This window comes from Capsicum annuum, chromosome 5, assembly GCF_002878395.1.
Source record: "Capsicum annuum cultivar UCD-10X-F1 chromosome 5, UCD10Xv1.1, whole genome shotgun sequence".
NCBI classification, from domain to species: Eukaryota; Viridiplantae; Streptophyta; class Magnoliopsida; order Solanales; family Solanaceae; genus Capsicum; species Capsicum annuum.
In genome coordinates this window covers 73,325,989-73,348,807 of record NC_061115.1, presented here as the reverse complement: position 1 = coordinate 73,348,807, position 22,819 = coordinate 73,325,989, and the positions used below count along the sequence as shown (strand labels likewise).

The 22,819-nt window shown below is 38.8% G+C and overlaps 1 long non-coding RNA gene across 6 annotated transcripts; it reads right to left on the bottom strand.

Annotated features, from left to right (window-relative positions):
• Positions 1-10,375: 10,375 nt before the first annotated feature.
• Positions 10,376-16,436, bottom strand: LOC107871857. Of its 6 annotated transcripts, none has more exons than XR_007055772.1 (5): positions 15,782-16,436; positions 15,521-15,684; positions 14,195-14,403; positions 13,483-14,037; positions 10,376-12,841 (listed from the first exon to the last, which is right to left on the bottom strand). It is a non-coding gene; the product is annotated as an uncharacterized LOC107871857 (long non-coding RNA). The 6 variants fall into 6 exon arrangements; XR_007055774.1 differs by having other exon boundaries at positions 13,483-13,655; positions 15,782-16,434; XR_007055776.1 differs by having other exon boundaries at positions 13,483-13,618; positions 15,782-16,434.
• Between the last annotated feature and the right edge of the window lie 6,383 nt (positions 16,437-22,819).

Sequence of the window (22,819 nt, the reverse complement as noted above, 5' to 3'; positions counted from 1 at the left end):
CTCCATCATATCCTCCTTCAGGTTCTGTGGTAAATTGCATCGGGGTTATTATGAAGAAGGAAGGGATAAGTTCTTCAACTATGGTCAGCTAGGGCACATAATTAAGAACTACTCGATTTGTAAGGTTGCTTCTAGGGAAAATAAAGTTCCTGTTGCCTTTTCTTCAGCTCTGGCACCGAAGGGTGCACCATCTAGTTTTAGCGTTGGTCGGAATCATATTTATGCTGTTATTACTCGCTAGGAGTCCAAGTCATCACCTAATATCCCAACAGGTACGTTGAAACTCTTTTCTCGTGATGTGTATTATTTGCTTGATCTGGGGTCAACTCTCTCTTATGTGACCTTATTTGTGGATTTGTATTTTGATTTGGTCCGGAGTGTGTTTCAAATTATTTTATTATTTTTACCTCGGTAGGTGACCCTGTGATTGCTAGAAGAGTCTATAGGGGGTGTGTGGTATTTGCTGATAGCAAAAAAACTGTGGTGGATCTGTTTGAATCAAGTATGGTGTATTTGATGTCATACTGGGGATGGATTGGTTATACTCGTGTTATGCTTCCCTAGACTGTTGGACTTGTAAGGTTGTCTTTAAATTCCCTAAAGAGCCAGTTATTAGGGGGTTCCCCAGCCCCTAGGAGGAAGTTTATATCATATCTTAGGGCTCAAAGATTAATCTCCAAGGGGTGTCTCTACCAACTAGTCCGAGTTAAAGATTCTAACTCGGAGGGTCTTTCTTTAGATTCTTTGCCGGTGGTGAATGAATTTATCGAGCTCTTCCCTGATGACCTTTTTGGTGTTCCTCCTGATAGAGAGATTCCATTTAGGATTAATCTTGTTCTGGACACTCATCCAATTTCTATTCCTCCATATAGAAAGGCTCCAGTTGAGTTTAAGGAGCAACTCAAGGATCTTTTAGACAAGGGTTTCATCCATCCTAGTGTGTCCCCATAGAGTGCACTTGTGTTATTCGTGCATAAGAAAGATGGTTCCCTTCGTATGTGTATTAATTATCGAAAGTTGAATAAGGTAACAGTAAAGAATAAGTACCCTCTTCTAAGAATAGATGATTTATTTGATCAGTTGTAAGGTGCTAAGTATTTCTCCAAAATTGATCTTCAATTCGGGTATCATCAGTTAAAGATTAGGGAGATGGATATCCCTAAGACTACCTTCCGTACCCGGTATAGGCACTTTGAGTTTCTGGTTATATCTTTCGGGTTGACCAATGCCCCTGCGGCATTTAAGGATTTGATTAATAGGGTCTTTCGTTAGTTTTTGGATTTGTTTGTCATTGTCTTCATAGATGATATTCTGGTGTAATCTAGAAGCGAGATGGATCATGCAAAACACCTCTGTATTGTATTGTAGACCTTGAAGGAGCAACAGTTGTATGCCAAATTCTTAAAATGTGAGTTCTGGTTGAACGTTGTCAGTTTTATGGGTCATGTCATTTCTAGTAAAGGGATCATGGTAGATCCGCAGAAGGTTGAAATGGTGAAGAGGTGACCTAGACCCACAAATCCAACCAATATTCGAATATTCTTAGGTTTAGTTGGTTACTAAAGGAGGTTTGTGGAGAGTTTTTCAACTATAGCTGCCCCATTGACTAAATTGACTCGGAAGAAGGTAAAGTTCTTGTGATCTGATGCTTGTGAGGGTAGTTCTTAAAATCTAAAGGATAAGCTTAATACGGCTCCGATTTTGACTTTGCATGAAGGCACTGATGGGTTTGTGGTCTACTGTGATGCATCCTATGTGGAACTTAGTTGTGTTCTAATGCAGCATAGAAAGGTGATAACTTATGCTTCCATACAATTAAAGGTGTATCAGAGGAATTATCCGACTCATGACTTAGAGTTGTTGGATGTCGTATTCGTATTTAAAATCTGGCGTCACTATTTATATGGTGTGCATGTGGATATCTTGTCTGATCATAAGAGCCTACAATATGTGTTTACTCAGAAAGAGCTTAACCTCAAGCAAAGGAGATGGCTTGAGCTTCTTAAGGATTATGATATGAGTCTTCACTACCATCCAGGCAAAGCTAACGTGGTTGTTGATGCTCTTATCAGGTTATACATGGGGAGTCTAGCTTATGTGGATAAGGAGAAGCAGGAGCTAATGAAGGATATTCACTATTTGGCAAACCTTGGAGTTCGCCTCTTGGACTCTGAAGATGGTGGTGTGTTGGTACAGAAAGTGGTGCGATCGTCTCTTGGTGATAAAATCAAAGAGAAGCAGATATTAAATCGTGTCTTGATGAGGATCAAGGGTGATGCATGTGGGCATAAGGTGTTAAGACTTCGAGATTAGTGGTAATGGTACCTTACAGTACCAAGGGAGATTATATGTTCCTAATGTAGAGGCTTGCGAGAGAGAATTTTGGCTGAGGCTCATGAGTCACCCTATGTTGTTCATCCTGGTTTGATGAAAATGTATCACGAACTCAAGGAGGTGTATTAGTGGAAAAATATGAATAGGGATGTGGCTTATTTTGTGGCCAAGTGCATGGCATGCCAACAAGTGAAAGTTGAGCACATGAGGCTCGACGAATTATAACAAGAGATTGTGTTGCCTGAGTAAAAGTGGGAGGTAATCAACATGGATTTCATTACCGGTCTTCCTCGACATCGGAATCAGTTTTATTCAGTTTAGTTCATTGTGGATAGGATGACAAAATTGGCTCACTTTTTGCCAGTGAGGACTAACTTCTCGACTGAGGATTATATAAGGTTGTACCTCTAAGAAATTGTGAAGTTGCATGAGGTAACCGTTTCTATCATCTCCAATCATGGTATGCAATTTTCCTCTTAGTTTTGGTGGTCATTTCATAAACGGTTGGTGACTAAGGTGAGTCTGAGCACTGTTTTTTACCCGCAGTCGGATGGGAAAGTCAAAAGAACTATTCATATGTTGGAGGATATGTTTCGTTCTGGCGTGATTGACTATGATGGTAGTTGGGTTAAGCACTTACCTCTTATAGAGTTTGCTTACAACAATAGCTACCACTCCAACATTGGGATGGCTCCATTTAAAGCATTGTATGGTAAGAGGTGTAAGTCTCCTATTGGGTAGTTTGACCTTGGTGAGGCGGATTTGTTTGGCCCAAATTTTGTTCACTAAGCTATGGAGAAGATGAAGGTGATTCGGGATAGGCTTAAGGCTACCTAAAGTTGCCAAAAGTCTTATGCAGACGTGAGGTAAAGGGACTTGGAGTTTGATTTATCGATCCGGGTATATTATATTACGCTGACCTAGTGCCGTGTAGCGTATCGGAATCAAAGACTCCAACCCTTGCGGCATACTTGGGTTGGGGGCTTCCCCGCCAAGTCAATGGCAAATTCCATATAGCCCGTGGAATATCAGAGTTGTAGGGGAGTGCCACCTAACTCAGAAGTAATACAAAGAACAGACATTGCATTGACAAGAATAATTTGTGATTTTCAGAAAAATACCCATGTGTTTTGAGAACTGTTTATGCATGATGTTTTAACAACTTGCACAACACTATTTTACTTATATAAAAGTTTTATTTTGGATTACTTTGTGTACCAGTACATTGTATTAACCCCCATACCCCCTACCTCTCAGGTTCTGAGGCTTAGTCTAGGGGTCCAGATAAATATTAGATTTCATCAGACAGAGTTGCAGTGTCCAGTTGGTGAGCCTTCTATATTCCAGAAGGCCTGTTTATTTTCAGACAATTATTAGTGGTTACGGTTTTGGTCTATGGGGGCCTTGTCCCAGCTTTCAGATTGTGTTAGAGAGTATGTAATAGAGATTTCACAAATGGTTTGCAGATGTTGCTAGTTAGTTTTGGATTTCGTTCTTCAATGTTAAATTCATATCAGATTTATGATCATGATTCCGTCTTGCTATAATTTCCGTATTTCCTTATTTACGTATGAATGATGTATATGATTTCAAGATAGAAAGGTGTCCGAGCCTTCATGGTTCGGGATGCTCATCATGGTCAGGGCCTCGGTTTGGGTCGTGAAAAACTTGGTATCAGAGCACGGTTCATGATCCCAGGGTGTCTGCAAAATCGCGTCGGGTAGAGTCTTATTTATGGGTGTGTAGCGCGCCACACTTATAAGATGGGGGCTACTAGGCATTTAGGAATGTTTCCCCTTTTTGTGATCTAGTTCATTCTTTGGAGTCTAATCTGCCTCTAATCAATGCTCTCTTGCTTTTTAGAAAAATCAATCATGCCTCCTCGTCGCACTATCAATCAGAATGCATAGACAGATGAGGTCCGTCCCACTCACGGGAACCGGGCCATAACAGAGCTCTCACCCCAGAACCTGTTCCTACTCCGAGAGTACCTCCAATCCCGACCAGTCCACCTCGGGCTCCACGGACCAATGTTAACCGTCCCCCGACTTCTCAGAGGGATATTTCTAATGCAGAATTCAGACAGTCTATTCATATGCTGACAGAGTTAGTGGCCAATCAGGCTCAACGATCGAAAGATATTGAGTCTGCATCTGTTACATCTGAGGCTACTAGGATGGGTCAGTTCATAAGAATGAACCCGCCCAAGTTTATTGGCACCAAAGTAGAAGAAGATTCACAAGAGTTTGTGGATGAGATGGAGAAGATCTTTAAGGTGGTGCATGTGGAAGAGATAGAAGGGGTGGAGTTGGCAACTTATCAGCTCAAGGATGTTGCAAATCAGTGGTATAACGAGTGGAAGGATGCGAAGGGAGAGAGTGTTGAGCCCACAGTTTTGGGCGAATTTGTGGTCAGCTGGGTCACTTACAGAGGGATTGTCCATCTGCTAGAAGGAGTATTGGTGGTGCAAAATCTCAGGCAAATTCTTCCGCACCACCACTGCCTCAAAAGGGCACCACTTCAGCTGCCGAAAGCGGTTGCAATCGGCTGTCCGCTTAACCGCCAGGAGGCAGAGGCCTCACCAGATGTTGTCACCGGTACGTTACAAATCTTTTCCCGTGATATTTATGTGTTACTTGATCCCGGGTCTACCTTGTCTTATGTGACCCTATATGTGGCTGTTGGTTTTGGGTTTGAGCCCGTAGTCATTACCAACCCTTTCTCTGTTTCCACTCCGGTGGGTGATTCTGCTGTGGCTAGGAGTATATATAAAAATTATGTTGTGTCTATTCTTAGCCGAGATACTGTGGCAGATCTCATAGAGCTTGATATGGTTAATTTTGATGCTATCCTAGGGATGGACTGGCTCCATTCGTGTTATGCCACTCTAGACTGTAGAACCCGAAAGGTTACTTTTTCTTTTCCAAGCTAGCAATAAAATGGGAAGGGCACTTTTTAGCACCTAGAGGGCACTTTATATCTTATCTCAGGGCCCATAAACTCATTTCCAAAGGTTGCTTATATCATCTTATTCGGGTTAAAGATTCTAACACCGAAAGTCTTTCTCTTCAGTCTGTCCCTGTAGTAAATGAATTCCCGAAAGTCTTTCCAGATGATCTCCCAGGAATACCACCTAATAGGGAGATAGATTTTGGCATAGATATGTTGCCAGATACCCGTCCCATCTCTATTCCGCCATATAGAATGGCTCCAGCAGAGTTGAAAGAGTTGAAAGAGCAGCTAGCAGACCTCCTAGATAAAGGTTTCATCCGTCCTAGTTTTCTCCCTAGGGTGCACCTATACTTTTCATGCGGAAGAAAAATGGTTCCCTGCGTATGTGCATAGATTACCGCCAATTAAACAAGGTCACTATCAAAAATAAGTATCCGCTTCCTAGGATTGATGATTTGTTTGACCAACTTCAGGGTGCTAAGTGCTTTTCTAAAATAGACCTTCATTCAGGATATCATCAATTGAAAGTTAGGGAGTCAGACATTCCCAAGACAGCTTTTCAAACCAGATATGGTCATTATGAATTCCTAGTCATGTCCTTCGAGTTGACTAACGCCCCTGCAGCCTTCATGGACCTAACAAATAGGGTCTTCCGATAGTTTCTAGACTTGTTTGTCATAGTTTTCATTGATGATATATTGATTTATTCCAAAAGTGTGGAGGACCATGTCAATCACCTCCGAATTATCCTCCAGACTCTCAAAGATCATAGGTTGTATGCAAAGTTCTCCAAGTGTGAATTCTGGTTAAATGCTATTGCTTTTTTGGGGCATATTGTGTCTAGTGAGGGGTTTAAGGTTGATCCCCAAAAGGTTGAGGCAGTGAGGAAATGGCCCAGACCCACAATTCCAACCGACATTCGGAGCTTCTTGGGTTTGGCGGGTTATTACAGAAGGTTCGTAAAGAGTTTTTCTTCCATAGCTGCACCACTTACTAAGTTGACTCAGAAAAAGGTGAAGTTTTTGTGGTCCGACTCTTGTGAGAATAGTTTTGAGAAGTTGAAAGACAAGTTGACTATTGCTCCTGTTTTGACTCTTTCGAAGGGTACAGAAGGTTTTGTTGTATACTGTGATCCATCCCGAGTGGGACTTGGGTGTGTTCTTATGCAGCACGGTAAGGTAGTGGCTTATGCATCTAGGCAGATGAAGGTGCATGAGCAGAACTACCTTACCCATGACTTGGAGTTAGCGGTTGTGGTTTTTGCACTTAAGATCTGGCGGCACTATTTGTATGGGGAACATGTTGATATATTTACTGACCACAAGAGTTTACAGTATGTTTTCTCGCAGAAAGAATTAAATCTCAGGCAGAGGCGATGGTTGGAACTTTTAAAAGACTATGACATGAGCCTGCACTATCATCCGGGCAAGGTGGATGTGGTAACTGACGCCCTCAACAGGTTATCTATGGGTAGTCTTTCTCATATGGGGAAAGAAAAGAGAGAGATAGTGAAGGATATTCACCGACTTGCAAATCTAGAAGTGCAACTTTTGGATTCCGAGGATGAAGAAATGGTTGTTCATGAGATAGCTAAATCTTTCCTTTGTGCAGAAGTTAAAGAGAAGCAGGTTGAAAATCCCATCTTGATGCAGATCAAGAAAGATATGGGTCAACAAAAGGTAATGCCATTTGAAATTGGTGGTGATAGTATTTTGAGATACCAGGTTAGGTTATGTGTGCCAGATGTAGATGGTCTGAGGAAGAGAATCCTTGATGAAGCTCATCCGTCGAGGTATGTTGTTCACCCTGGCTCTACTAAGATGTATCATGATTTGAAAACCATTTATTGGTAGAATAATATGAAGCGTGATATGGCTAACTATGTTGCCAAGTGTTTGAATTGTCAACAAGTTAAAGTGGAACATATGAGGCCAGGTGGTTCTTCTCAAGAGATAGCTTTGCCTTTGTGGAAGCGGGAGATGATTAATATGGACTTCATTATAGGACTTTCGAGGTCCTGAAACCAGTATGATTCCATTTGGGTGATTGTAGATAGGCTGACCAAGTCAGCTCACTTTCTACCTGTCTGGACTAATTATTCGGGAGAGGATTATGCCAAGCTGTTCATTGCAGAAATAGTTTGTTTGCATGGGACACCTGTGTCCATCATATCTGACCGAGGTACACAATTTTCTTCACAGTTTTGGAGATCGTTTCAAAAGGGTTTAGGTACCCAAATGAATTTGAGCACGACTTTCCACCCTCAGACAGACGGGCAACCTGAGCGCACCATCCAGACCCTTGAGAATATATTGAGTCATGCAATTTGGGAAGAAAGGTAAGCTTAGTCCTCGCTATGTAAGGTCCTACTAGATTGTGAGAAGGATAGGTGAAGTTGCTATGAGTTAGAATTGTCTGCCAGTTTGGGTTCTGTTCATCCGATATTTCATATATCTATGTTGAAGAAGTGTATTGGAGACCATTCTTTAGTGTTGCTTGTCGAAGAAATTAAAGTGACAGACTCCTTATCCTATGAAGAAGAGCCTGTAGAAATTTTGGATCGCCAAGTTAGAAGATTGAGGAGCAAAGAGATAGTCTCAGTTAAAGTGTTGTGGAGAAACTAAAAAATTGAAGAAGCAACTTGGGAATCAGAAGTTGACATGAGAGCTAGATATCCAAACCTTTTTGATCCAGTGGATGACAAAATGGAAGGTACAATCCTTGCCTTATTTTTTCTATGCCTTAGTATGCTTGAAATTATTCTTGTCTGTGTCCCGCATCAACATTCAGGGACAAATGTTCCCAAGGAGGGGATATTGTAACGCCCCAAAAATTTTCCTAGCTAAATTTTTGTCCCTAAAGTATCAAGCATTGGCTTCTAGAATGATTTATACTTATTTACCTATGGAATTCCTTAGATTTCAACTTTTCATTACGTAGATGATCGAATAAGTTTTCCGTAGACATAAGATTCGTCCAAAACGAACACTCGGTGAAGGAGTTATGGTTAATTTAAGTCCTAGTCATAAAACATCGTCATTCTATCCTTGGCGCATCGCGGAGAGGGTGTAAATGACGATGGTCAATTTCCAGTGAGACTCGGCTATGGTGGCGCGTCGCGGAGTAGGCCAAATTCCCATTTGTCACTTTCCAGTGATCCACCACTATAGTGGCGCGTCGCAGTGGCCCATAAGATCGGGTTCCCAGTTTAATTTTTTCCTGTTTCGTTCAGAAGTTAACAAGGGTAGTTTGAACTTTTTCCCAATCTCTTAAAACGTCCAAACAGGAGATTAAGACCTCTACAAGCATAATATACGACATTCTCAAGATTTCCCTAAAAACAAAAACCCTAGTCCATATACTTCTCCTCCAAGAAACTCAAGATTCAACCGTGGGTTTTCAAAATTGATCAGAGATTTGGAATCCTCAAACCGTAGGCTTCAAGGATCAGCCATTATTCTTCATAATCGAGGTACACAGGGTTTTTCCTAAAATCTTATAGGTATAGAAATCATGATTTTAAGAAAGGGGTTTTTGAATTTATGAATACATTTATGTTTTAGAAGCTTCGATAATATTGTTTTGGTCTTTAGGCCTTCCCCCAAATTGATTTGAATTGTATAAATGTACGCATGCATTGAAAATCGTAAATTGTGAATCGAGTGCATGAAATATATAATCTCCCTCTACCATTGCTTTGTTATTTGATTTACAAGTTATGAATCCTTACATTTCATGGTTTACAGAATGATTCAAGATACTATTTGTCTTATGTGAAATTCATGATGATGAAGAATGGGAGAGAAGAATGCTTTAATGATTTTAAATGTTGAGATTGATAAACAAAGAAACTTTAGGAATGTTTTTGAGAAGTTGACTACTACTTATTGAAATTGTTGAATGAATGGAAAGCCTTTGCATGATTTTTGACTTATGATTTGAGATATGACTCTTCTTACACTATATGTATGATCAAGTGGTCTGAACATTGTTTTAGAATGAAATAAGCATATATGGCTCCAAATAACGATTTGCAAGTCTTGGTATGATGATACCAACTCAGACAATGCCATAACAGACACAGAGTAGTACAGAAATCAGACTTTCATGTTTTAGAATTTCAGAATGATGCATGTTCAGAAAAGGCTAAAATAAGGCATAAAGAGATGTTAGGTGATTCCCTGAAGAGGGCACGAGTTCAGATAACTCATTGCCCAAAACCATGATTTGCCGATCTGGGTATATTATATTACGCTGGCCTAGTGTCGTGTGGCATATTAGAATTAGAGACTCTAACCCTAGCGGCATACTTGGATTGGGGGCTTCCCCGCCGAGTCAATGACGGATTCCATATAGCCCGTGGAATATTAGAGTTGTAGGAGAGTGCCACCTAACTCAGAAGTAATACAAAGAACAGACATTGCATTGACAAGAATGATTTATGATTTTCAGAAAAATGCCCATGTGTTTTGAGAACTATTTAAGCATGATATTTTAACTTGCTCTCCACTATTTTACTTATATAAAAGTTTTATTTTGGATTACTTTGCGTACCAATGCATAGCATTGACCCACCTCCCCCCTACCTCTTAGGTTTTGAGGCCCAGTCTAGGGGTCCAGATAAACGTCATCAGACAAAATTGCAATGTCCAATTGGTGAGTCTTCTATATTCCGAAAGGCCTATTTATTTTCAAACAATTATTAGTGGTTACGGATTTGGTCTACTGGGGGTCTTGTCCCAGCTTTCAGATTGTGTTAGAGAGTATGTAATAGAGATTTCGCAAACGGTTTGCAGATGTTGCTAGTTAGTTTTGGATTTCGTTCTTCAATGCTAAATTCATACCAGATTTATGACCATGATTTCGTCTTGCTATAATTTCCGTATTTCCTTATTTATGTATGAATGATATATATGATTTCAAGATAGAAGGGTGTCCGGGCCTTCATGGTTCGGGATGCTCGTCACGACCAGAACCTCTGTTCAGGTCGTGATAATTTTGGATATCTATAAAAAGAAAATAAATAATTAAGCTCAATTAGCACTTAAATGACAACATATTCAAAAAGGAAAAGTTGGGTGATCGTGTATAATTTGAAGCAAAATCTTTCTTCCCCTTAATAGAAAATGTCTTACAAGAAATTAATGATCAACAAATTCTTTCAAGAGAAATTAAAGTTATTAGCCTAGCTTAATACAAAATTTAGTTAGCCTCATTAAACTCCACATCCCATAATTGACAGAAGTAGGACTTCTTTAACAGGATGCATACAACCGATTAACCCAAAATAGTCAAAAACCTACAGAAGATATGATTGTCTACAAATGATAGCCAATCTTCAACATAGCAAGGAACTAAGTAAATCTCATCTCTACTACTTCAAAGCTCTAAAGCTGGGATCACATGGGTGGGAATCCAAGAGGAATGTCTCTGAATGACCAATCAAAATTCACTAGAGATAAAAAGCAATATGAATATAAGATCATACAATGTGCATACCTTAATATCCATCAGAAAACTTTCTTGCACAAACATAGCAAAGCTAAGAAGTAAGAACCATCCGATTTATTGAGAAACACTGTAACACTGTCAACATTCATGTTTAGGAGAAACACTACCCGCTTTTCTCCATGACCAAGTAACCCTTTGACATGTGTATGGCCCAGTTAAATCTGTTTTCTCTTTGATCACTGAAGATTCATTGGGATCTTTCGGTAGTTCTTTACAAGTTACCATGTCATTTACTGAACTCAGATCTCCAAATAGTATTTTGTAGAAGTACCTGAGTTATAAGGGCATAGAGTGAAAGAGTGATATAACAGCATAAGAATAAAACTCCCACCTTGTAATGAGATAGCAAAGCAGATTCAGTATAGCTTAAGCTTCGTCTGAAGTTCTGAAAACATATACAATCCACTGATTATGCTGGCAGATAACAAGCATGTAGCCTCAAATCACACAACTAAAACAACTAACTAGAATGTGGTACACAATAATAGTCCAAATCCTTTATCAGTCTAACAACATACCTAGTAATCCCACTAGTGAGTCTGGGAGGTAATATGTATGGTGACCTCACCCCTTCCTTAAAAAGGAAGAGAAGCTCTTTCCGTTAGACCTCACACCCTTCCTTAAAAAGGTGAAAAGTAAATCACAAAAGTTTTACCACTTTTATTGCATTGAGTAAATCAGCGAAAATCTACCAAACACAATATAAGTTACCAAAACAACACAAGTGGCTTAAAAATGCTTTTAAATGGCTACCACTGTGAATGCATCAAATCACAGTTTCCTGTACATTTCTTTTATTTTATTTTTTCCCTCTTTCTACTTTTTCCTTTGCTTTGCTTTTAGGAGGACGGAGCATAAAGAGTTCTGAGTGACTTACTTAGCAGTTTCTCGCCTAGCTAAGCCCCCAACCAGTGGCCAAACTATGCTTAGAGAAAAGCTTTCTTGAGCATTGCCAGATCCAACTTACAATAAAAGATAGTTGTAGCTTACATCAGCAAATGCAATCACCCAACCAAGATCAAGTAAGCTCAAGTGATCGCTACATTAACTTTTATCTAGAATTTCTCCATATGTTGCATATCCATGTAGAAGCCCAGGAGACTGTCCCTTCTTATGTGCTTTATGAGAGAACAGAATAGTTATAGGAATCCTTTCACCATCATGCGAAATCACTTCTTTTTCTTGACAGGAATAAATTTCAGCAAAGTTGCTCCATCTCTATGCTTCTTTATTCTGAATGTTGTCTTCCTTCTTTAAAGGGGTGCCCAGAAGCTCATTTCTGCTTCTCTCTTCATTGTTTGAGTGGTACTTAGTCATGTGGGAAATGTTAATTACTTCTTCTTGCTGAATGACGGATAACGTTCTTCTTGACATATCATAGTCAACAATATCATCAGGCGTCTTTATTTCAAAAGGGAAACACTGAGAAGCATATTATGGTACTAGGGATTCTAGGAACGCCGTATTTGATTTGAACTCAATCCGTTTATTTCTAATGGAAAAATCAAAAGTTTAGTTTCATGATACTTGCTGACTCTTTAACCCAACTAGTTGGGATTGAGGCGTAATTGTTGGGTTCTTCTTCAAAGGAAAAGGACAATTTAGTAAATGAATGTTTTAGTATGGGGAAACAAGATGAATTTTCATACCATACAGCATGATGTTAGTATTTGATAAATTAAGAATATATAACAGAGATTGAGAGACCGTAAAAAATTTTCCATAGAATTAAGTGAGAATACCTCAAAGTGGAGTAATATATAAACACGATTATCAATCAACAATGTTGTTTAGTAGAGATACAAGAAATGAGAACAACATTGTAAAGCAAAAATATAACAACCAATAGGGTGTAGATCATTTGAAGACAATTAATTATTACCACCGAGGAAGGGGAAAAAATGACAAGCATTACCACTGGGGAAGAAACAGCAGCGCGGTATACAAATCGTGTGAAATCATGATTTGACCCTGGAGCTATTGCACACATATCAGAGGGAAGAGGAAAGAACCATGGGCTAAGTTCATCAATTTTCATTTGTTCCTGCATAACAGGAAGATAGTAAGAAGAATTGGTAAACTTTAGCCTTCCACAGTTAAATGAAAAGGAATTTTCAGGCTCATATTAATTAATCAAAAAAGTAAAACACAAATTTGACTTGGTTATAGATGAACTAGAAATAACAAAAAGGTTATTCGAATGTTAGTTGTCATGGTTCAGAGAATGGACATCGAGGCCCTAAGCTGCTGATTATTCTTGGGATTAAATTAATGTAAAAGATGGAAAGGCTAAGAACTGATATGCTAAAACCTTAATTGATGCGAAAAAATGTTATTCATGTGCTATGAGAGGCTGACATTGCCTCAGAATTTTCATTTCAATAATCAAAGTTAGGGAACTTCTTTCCCTCTCTAGGAAATACTGTGATGTTCATCATTTAAGCGACTAGGCAAGCAATGCAGAGATGATATAAATCAAGACACATTAATCAAGCATCTGATGATTATGAAGATTTAAACAAGGATGCTCGAGTCAACATAGCATACTTTCAAAAGATACATCAGTACACTATATATCTATAGGCCACCTATCTAATCAAACAATTCTTTCTCGGTTACTTTTCTCCTCTATGTTAATCTAAGTTTTCTTGATCAACAAACTTATTTTAAGTTTTAATATCATACCTCACAATTGATGATTGTTCGCATATCAACAGAACATATCGATAAGGAACCCTCTTTGTTGAGAAAAAGCATCAGATGTTCATTAAGCATGTCCATATCTTTGGATGAAAATGTCTCCAATGGGTTCTATAATATTCTACAGTCGAAGCTTGCAGATGATTAAAAACCAAAAACTGAAAAATAAATGTGTTTGAATCAACAAGTTTGTGTTCATGTAACTCAATTTTGCACTTACTCGGTAGACAAGTTGGGCAAACAAGCTGACAATAATATGTGAAATATTTTTTCAGGAGCCAAATAACCAACATATCATAATTATGCTGGCAGATAACGAGCATATAGCCTCAAATCACAAAGCCAAAACAACTAACTAGAATGTGGTACATAGAAATAGTCCAAATCTTTCATCAGTCTAACAACATATCCAGTAATCTCACAAGTGAGGTCTGGAGGGTAGTATGTACGCTGACCTTACCCCTTTCTTAAAAAGGAAGAGAAGCTCTTTCCGGTAGATCCTCAGCTCAAAACAGATGAAAAGACAAATCCTTCATCAGCCTAAAAGGCATATATGAAAGAAATGTCATAATAAAGTATTTAACTAGATAGAATGCTTTTGGAGAACATTTGGAAAGTTATATATTCATGCATGTAAAAATATTTTATCATCAGAGCAGCCCTTCCTCGTATCATTATTTGATGAGAGACCACATACCTACAAACATGTTGACGTCAAGTACCAGCAGGGCATCTAGCCAAATAATACTCTCCACTCGAAGGTGAAGATTCCTCACCACCATTACGAGAATTTGTGAGAACATAGAAAAAGCCATGATGATGTTCAAGAAAGTATTGTACACCAGACACACGCTTACAAAATCATTGAATTCCAGTCTGAAAATTGGTTGCATTGATGACATAAACCTGAAATAAGACAGCGAGCAAAACTTAAAATACATCCTCACCAATACAAAGAAGTATTTATGCTGTGGTAGGGGTAAATTTCTTGCCTCAGATGAAGTTCTTGAATTAGAATTCACAGTAATAAACTTTTCATCTTTTGTACTCGCTATATCCACACACAAACCGGGATCATTTTCAACAAACAATGGGACATTACGAACAAAAATTTGATCCCAGTTTTATGCAATGTACCCTAGCCACATAATGTTGGAAGTAATAACACATCTGAATATCTAATTTAAAATAGTAATAAACTAATCATAGTGTAGGAATTGCCTATAAGGCTGTTGGTTCTGGTTAGATAATGTATAGAAGAAAGTACAAGAATCTTGAGCCCATTCCACACTAACAAACCCTTCAACTCCCAGGGCTGGCAGAACGCAGTCATTTTGGAGGTCCTTAATCTGAAGCACAAACTGCTCACTACCAGTAACATCAATTATGTAAGCAATATAATTGTGGTCTGGAGACACTAGAAAATCGACATGTACCCACATGCACATATCCTACAAAAACAATAACAAATTAAAATATAATGGAAACACTTTCTTTAAAACTAACAACACCTAAACCAATGACCTATGATCTGCATGCATGTCATGAACCTATAAGAATATTCTTCTTCTTTTCTCTTAAATTTTAACACTTCATTATCCTGTATTCCTGTTAAGCTCCATATGCTGACATGGATATTTTTTCAGACCGGATTCCGTCCTTAATTCAACACACACATGCCCCTCAAATAATTTACATTCTCCTTCAAACATGCTCAAGAAATAGGAAAAATCTCAGTGCCTACTGTAATAACATATAAAAATAATAGTAAGTGAAGAATTTGAGCCATCTAAGACTAACTCTTACTCAAAGTGTTTAGTTTAATCAGGACCTTTAATGTCTGGGAATCATAAAACATCTTCCAATTTCACAAAAGAAAAAGAAAAGCAAAACGGCTTGATGAAAAGAAAACGACACGAATGCACAAAAACATACAAGGATGGGAAATTGATTATAAGTGCTTGAAAAAGACATAAGAAGAGCAAAAGGACATTGTTAACGGAATAATATGAAAATGACAAACCATATGTTTCCACAAATCCATTCCAGTCAAGCAGAACTTGTTCCTCCTTAGTAAAGCTAATCACATAACTCGATACAGTCTTCATCCAACCTTTGCTTTTAGCAGCCAATTTCCTACATAATATCGCAAACTCCTCTTCTTCTGGAATGTACTGATAGTATAACCTATTGACAATTGAAAACATACCAATAGTCAACCAACAAAGACATAATTTTATGGCAAGTAGATTCTCAAAACAAAATTTAGAACCAATATACATACCAATGCATAGACTAAACCAAATACAACCTGTAGCATAGAGATGCTATGACAAAATCCCCTTATTAATTCTTCAAAATATACAGTACTTCCAATACAGAAACTCACACTGATAAAACTCCAGCAATTAGAGAAAACCCCTGTAAATATTCCGTCTAAATCGACTACAAATTACTCCAAACACTTCTAATTAAACACTTCTTCCTAACAAACTCTCTTTTGGGTACCGATTAACCATTATCAGATAATAAATGCTTGTACACAACCCAAAACCCCCTTTTCTTTCTCTCGTTTTAAGGGTAATGAGTGGAAGCAACTGGCTGTAATGGCTCAACAATGATGATTTTGTAATGAGCTCCGCTATAATCGGTTTATTCTTTGGTGACCTCCACTTCATCACCGATGTTGAATGGGGGTTTGTAAGTTGGTGAATCTGATGCAAATGCATTCCCTTTTCCTAATTGTACTTTCTCCATTATCATTTTGATAATTCCCCGATGTTGTACTTTTTCTGGTAGATTTAATAGTGTGAGTGATTATAGCTTTGGGGTGAAGGGTGTATGAAGTTATAGGAAATGGGAATAGCAAGGAGAAAGGAAAGACAAAAATAGCTTGGGCGTGTTCTGATTGCAGTTATGTGGTAAAAGGATTGTTATTGTACGTAAAAGGTTTATTTTGGCGGAATAAATAAATAAATAAATAATTGTAATAGCTTTTTTTCCCTAATAAAGTGTTGCCATAGTAACTATATGGAAATGGTTCAGGTCGTTGCGATAAAACACCCTATTGCAACGGTTATCAAACAATAGCAATGGTTATAATATCAAATAGTTCTACTAGAACAATTTTTTTTACAACAGTTGGAACCGTTGCAATAGACCTTCTATAGCAACGCTTTTGGAACCGTTGTCAAAATTTTTGTTGCAATAAGAGTAATTTCTAGTAGTGTCTACTTCAAATCTCGAACATGCATTGATCACGATCAAGTTGAAAAATATCCTAATCATTCATAATCGCTGCAAAAGTGGCCAAAAACACCTTTTTCACCATTTTCATGAACTTATCATTCAAATCATGATTTCGTGCAAAACATACCCAAACTGATCATATCTAACAAAAAGGCCTTAGAAACTTGCATATTTTCTTCATTGCAAGCATCGAAAGTGCTATATTTCTTAAGCACATCAACATCCTCAACTTAGAACATTAGCATGTTTTTAGGCAATAAAAACACAACAAAATAAATATGACGCTTAACAAAGAGAATCTAAGCTATTCAAGGCAGTCAGTCATCCCATTTAGTTCAAATCACAACATCCCCTCCTATATCTCTTTTCGAAACCAACTGTGTATGAATATAAAGCACAACAATGTGACATAAAGAAATCAAGGTACGCCAACTACATTAGCAACAGACAACCACTCATATGTACAAATTACACTACCTAACACAAGAAGATAGCTAGTAATATAACTCAAGTACCCTCATAACAAGAATGTCTCACTCACTCATATGAAATCATGCATGTCAATGAGAGGACGGTCAAGAGACACTCACACTCAACAAAGAAGTTCTAGTCAATGCATGTTAAATACCATAGGCTTGCCCTTATTTTCTTTACATTAGCATTCGAATAGTCAAGTAAGGATAAATATTAGACTTTTATCGGCTTGTAATGTAGGCTTGAGGGCTGGTGTGATAGATATGGACATTTAAAGTGACTAAGTCTTCTTGGCACTACACTAACTTTGGGGTCTTACTTACTAGCCAATTTCCTTGTATTCCACCCTTATTTCTCCTTTTTATTCTTTTATTGCACATTCAGGTTGGGTGTGGTCTTTTATTTTTTTCCTCTTTTTCATAATTTTTTTCTTTTTCTTTTTCTTTTACTTTTTCTACCACACCCTGCCCTACTAATTTTTTTCTCTTATTTTACCCTTCTTCATACCCATTTTACACTATGCACCCATATAATAGCCACCCTCAACTTAAGTTTTTTGCTTGTGTTGAGGTGCACAATGTCCAAGGAGAACTGATACACATAAATTACAACCTTCTTATGAATGTGTAAGTGATCATCATAAAATATAGAACTCAACTAGGTTGGGGTCGAATCTCACAGGGAATACTGTGTTAACCAAGTTGTATGACTATTAATAAACTATTGATCGAAGGTTTCCGGATGTAACGGGGGGTTTTTATAATTCAAACAATTTTTACTAGTTGCTTTGTTTTAGTAACTTACAGCCAAGCTTTCAATGTTTCAAATTAATTACATGGAAAAACCAGAGTTGTGTTCACTATAAGTATTGACACTTGACGTACATTAGTTGTAACCTAAGATTCTTATGGCATGTAGGAATAACAGATTATCATTATCAATGATCTATCTAAATGTCTATGTAAACATAGGCGATAGCCTAGGCGGCGCCTATGCAAACATAGGCGATAGCCTAGGCGGCACCTATATGAACATAGGAAGCGGGATGGGCGGTGCCTATGTAAGGAATTCTAGTGATTTAAACACTCCATGTTGAGGACAGAGTGGTCCTTTTCCACCCTTACTGGGATGCTCATTTAACCTCTGTATTCATCTTGTTCCTTATTTACCTGGGTGCACTGCGTTTTCAAAAGCTTTCTGTCGAACCGGCTCCTATTTCAATCCGTGCTGGACCGATCGATATACCAATAATTAAGTCTTCAGTCAACTGGTGGAATACATTGCATCAACCTGGGAGCATTAGCCGATCTGGTACATCAATACATGTTCCTATGCCCCCTAAAACATGAGATTTAGTTCCAAGGACCCCAAAATACATATTCTTTCATCAAAGTGCTCAATATTCTCCTTAGGGTTTCAAAAATAAAAACCCAAATAGTTCAAGATTTGACCATAGGTTTTCAAAGATAATTACATATTTGGAATCAACAATCCGCAAGCTTCAAGAAACACCTATTATCCTTGGAAATAGAGGTACGTGGGGTTATCCTAAAATCTCATGGGTGTAGTTTTTATGAACATGAATGCTTTTAAATGGGAGTTTTCAATCAAATGCTAATATCTTGCTTTCAATATGATTTCTAAGTCATTTACTTTATGTCATAGGAATTGTTTGCCTATATACTTCAATGGTTGAAACCATGCATATGTGATTGATATTTTCTATGGAAGTTTGATAAATATGAATGATAAATTATTTTCAAATTCCCATGATAATGTTTCGATACTCCTTATTATATTGTGATCAACAAAAGAGAGCATGAATTTGAAATAAATATTGTTCACCACTTGTAAATGTGGATGTGATATTGATGACTTGCAAGTCAGGTATGATAATACCCTACAAAATACGATACATGATTGAATCAAATGAAGTTTGAATGCATTGATTTTACATAAGATAGATGGATGCCCGAAGAAGGCATTTGAGACACAAGGGCTCATCACTGGAAGAAAATGTTTGCCAACACGGAATATTGGTACCAGTCTAAGTGATCTTGTGTACTTGACTTCATGTCATTCCCAAATTGGGACTATAGGTAGGAGCCGGGGCCAAGTGATCTCGGGCACTACCATTGGGTCGAGACACCATGCTGTGTGGTCTTGAGTGTCTCTCCCTTATACTCTAATCTCGGTGGCAACCGAGGTTTGACAGTTGGTGTAAATTATGTAGGGTATTTCATTTAGCTCAGTTGCATTTCATTATTGTTGAGAAAAACTATTGCATTACACCCATGTGCTTTCAAATGATTTGATACGAAATTGCTTTATAATGGCTCACAACTATACTTTGTAAATATATTATGTTTTGTTTTGATATCTCTGTGTGCCAGTACTTTTGTGCTGACCCTCTCCCCTCTCCAATCTCTCAAGTTCAGAGGCCCAGTCTAGGGGTCAAGAGAATCAGTAGAACTTTCAGACAGAGCTGTAGAGACAAGTGGTAAGCCTTTATGTTTTGGAAGGTCTTATGTCCTGCAGTCCTTTTATCTTATATTCAGTTTTAAGGTCTACTAGGGGCCTTGTCCTAGTTTTCAGATAGACATTATTTCATTCATTTGTTAGAGATTTTTGCAGACAGTTGTTCAGAGGATAATTAATATTGAGGGAACCTTATCTCCCCGTTATTGTCTCTTTTCATATTTATGACCATGTTTTTGAATTATTATGTTTTTTTCGCATTTCTTTGATCATATGAATTAGGTGCATGATTACTAGATAGATAGGGGTGTTTCGGGCCTCAATGGTTCAAAATGTTTGTCATGATCAGTCCTTGGTTTGGGTCGTGACAAACTTGATATCAAAACACGGTTTATGGTCCCAGGGTATCTGTAAAATCGCGTCAGGTAGAGTCTTATTTATGGGTGTGTAGCGCGCCACACTTATAGGCAGGAGGCTGCTAGGCATTTAGGAAATATTTTTCTTTTTTGTGATTTAGTTTGTGCTTCAGAGTCTGAACTGTCCCCTAATCAATGATCACTTGTGTTTCAGAAACACAGTTATGCCTTCACGTCATATCGTCGATCAGAATGCTCAGGGAGATGAGGTCCGTCCCACCCATGGGATGCGGACCCATAACAGGGCTCACACTTCAAAATTTGTCCCTACTCTGGAAGTCCCTCCAGTCTCAACCAGTCCACCTCAGGCTCCGCGGACTAATGCCAACCGTCCCCCAACTGCTCAGGGAGATATTTCAAATGCAGAATTCAGATGGTCTATTCATATGCTAACACAGTTGGTAGCTAACTAGGCTTAACGATCGGAAGATGTTGGGTCTGCATCTGTTATATCTGAGGCTACTAGAGTCGGACATTTCATGAAGATGAACCCACCTAAGTTCACTGGCACCAAGGTGGAGGAAGATCCACAGGAGTTCGTGGATGAGATGGAAAAAATCTTTAAGGTGATGCATGTGGATAAGGTTGAAGGGGTAGAGATAGCAACCTATCAGCTCAAGGAGGTTGCGAATCAGTGGTATGCCGACTGGGAAGATGAAAAAGGTGAAAGTGTTGAGCCCACAGTTTGGGGCGAATTTGTGGAAGCTTTCCTTGATCGATTCTTTCCTCTGGAGTTAAGGGAGGCCAAAGCGGAAGAGTTTATGAATCTGAAGCAGGGCAGTATGAGTGTCCAGAAGTACACTTTGAAGTTTAATAAACTAGCTCGCTATGACCAGAGTTGACTAGTAATATGAGGGCCCGGATGAGGAAATTTGCATCTGGCCTTGCTGATGACCTGGTACTTGAGTGCCAGGGGGCTATGTTGAATAAGGAGTTAGACTTTACTTGACTGACCGTTCATATGCATCAAGTGGAAGAAAAAAAAAAGATTGCTGAATCTAGAGAGAAAGACAGATAGGCTAAGAGAGCTAGATCTGCGGACCAGCACTAGAGTTAGCCGTAGAGTGGTAACTGGGTAATAAGTGGTCCAAGAAGAAGAAGTTTAGGAATAATGCACAGTCAGCAGCTAGCGCCCCAGCACCCAAACCGCCGACAGACAGACAAACTCAGAGTTTTCAGACAAACTCAGAGTTTTCAGACTCCTCATGGGTCTAAAGCTCTAGGTACACAGTCTCAGGGCAGTGTGGCCCAGCAGCATCGTACTTGTCCGCAGTGTGAGGTTTGCAGAAGGAATCATCTAGGAAAGTGCTGGTTTGAAGGGAGAAACTGTTATACTTATGGAAAAGTAGGTCACCTTCAAAGAGATTGTCTATCTGCTGGAGTAAATATGGGGAGGGCTAAGTCCTAAGCCGCCTCCACAGCTCTTTTTCCTAAGGGTGCCCCTTCAGCTACCAAAAGCAGTCACAATCGGTTATATTCTTTGAATAATCGCCAAGAGGCAGAGGCTTCACAGATGTTGTCACCGGTATGTTACGAATCTTTTCTCGTGATGTTTATGTATTGCTTGATCCCGGGTCTACTTTATCTTATGTGACCCCTTATGTGGCTGTTGGTTTCGGGTTTGAGCCTGAAGTTATTGTAGAACCCTTCTCTGTTTCTACTCCTGTAGGTGATTCTGTTATTGCTAGAAGGGTATATAGAAATTGTGTCATGTCTATTCATAGTAGGGAAACTGTGGCAGACCTTATAGAACTGGATATGATAGACTTTGATGCCATCCTTGGGATGGACTGGCTCCATTCGTGTTATGCCACCCTTGATTGCAGAACCCGAAAGGTCACTTTTTCTTTCCCGAATGAGACACCAGTTGTATGGGCAGGGAGTTCTGTAGAACCTAAAGGTCACTTTATCTCTTATCTTAGAGCCCGAAAGCTTATCTCCAAAGGTTATATGTATCATCTACTCCGAGTAAAAGATTCCAAAGTTCGAAACCTTCTTCTGCAGTCAGACCATGTAGTGAATGAATTCCTAGAAGTCTTTCCCAAAGATCTCCCAGGGATACCCCCTGATAGAGAGATAGATTTTGGCATTGATGTGTTGCCAGACACTCGTCCTATTTCTATTCCGCCATATAGAATGGCTCCCGCGGAACTAAAGGAGTAAAAGGAACAGCTTGCAGACCTTCTAGACAAAGGTTTTATTCGTCCTAGTGTTTCCCCATAGAGTGCACCCGTGCTCTTCGTACGAAAGAAGAATGTCCCTTCGGATATGCATAGACTACCGTTAGCTGAATAAGGTCACGATTAAAAATAAATATCCTCTTCCTAGGATTGACTACCTTTTTGACCAGCTTCAAGGTGATAAGTGCTTTTCAAAAATAGACCTTCGTTCGGGTTGTCATCAGTTGAAAGTTAGGGAGTCAGACATACCCAAGACAGCCTTTCGAACCCAATATGGTCACTACGAATTTCTAGTCATGTCCTTCGGGTTGACTAACGCCCCTGCAGCCTTCATGGATCTTATGAATAGAGTGTTCCGTCAGTTTCTTGACTTGTTCGTTATTGTATTTATTGATGATATTCTGATCTATTCTAAGAGTAAAGAGGATCACGTCAATCACCTCCAAATTATCCTTCAGACCCTTAAGGATCATCAGCTATAGGCCAAATTTTCTAACTGTGAATTCTGGTTAGACTCTATTGCCT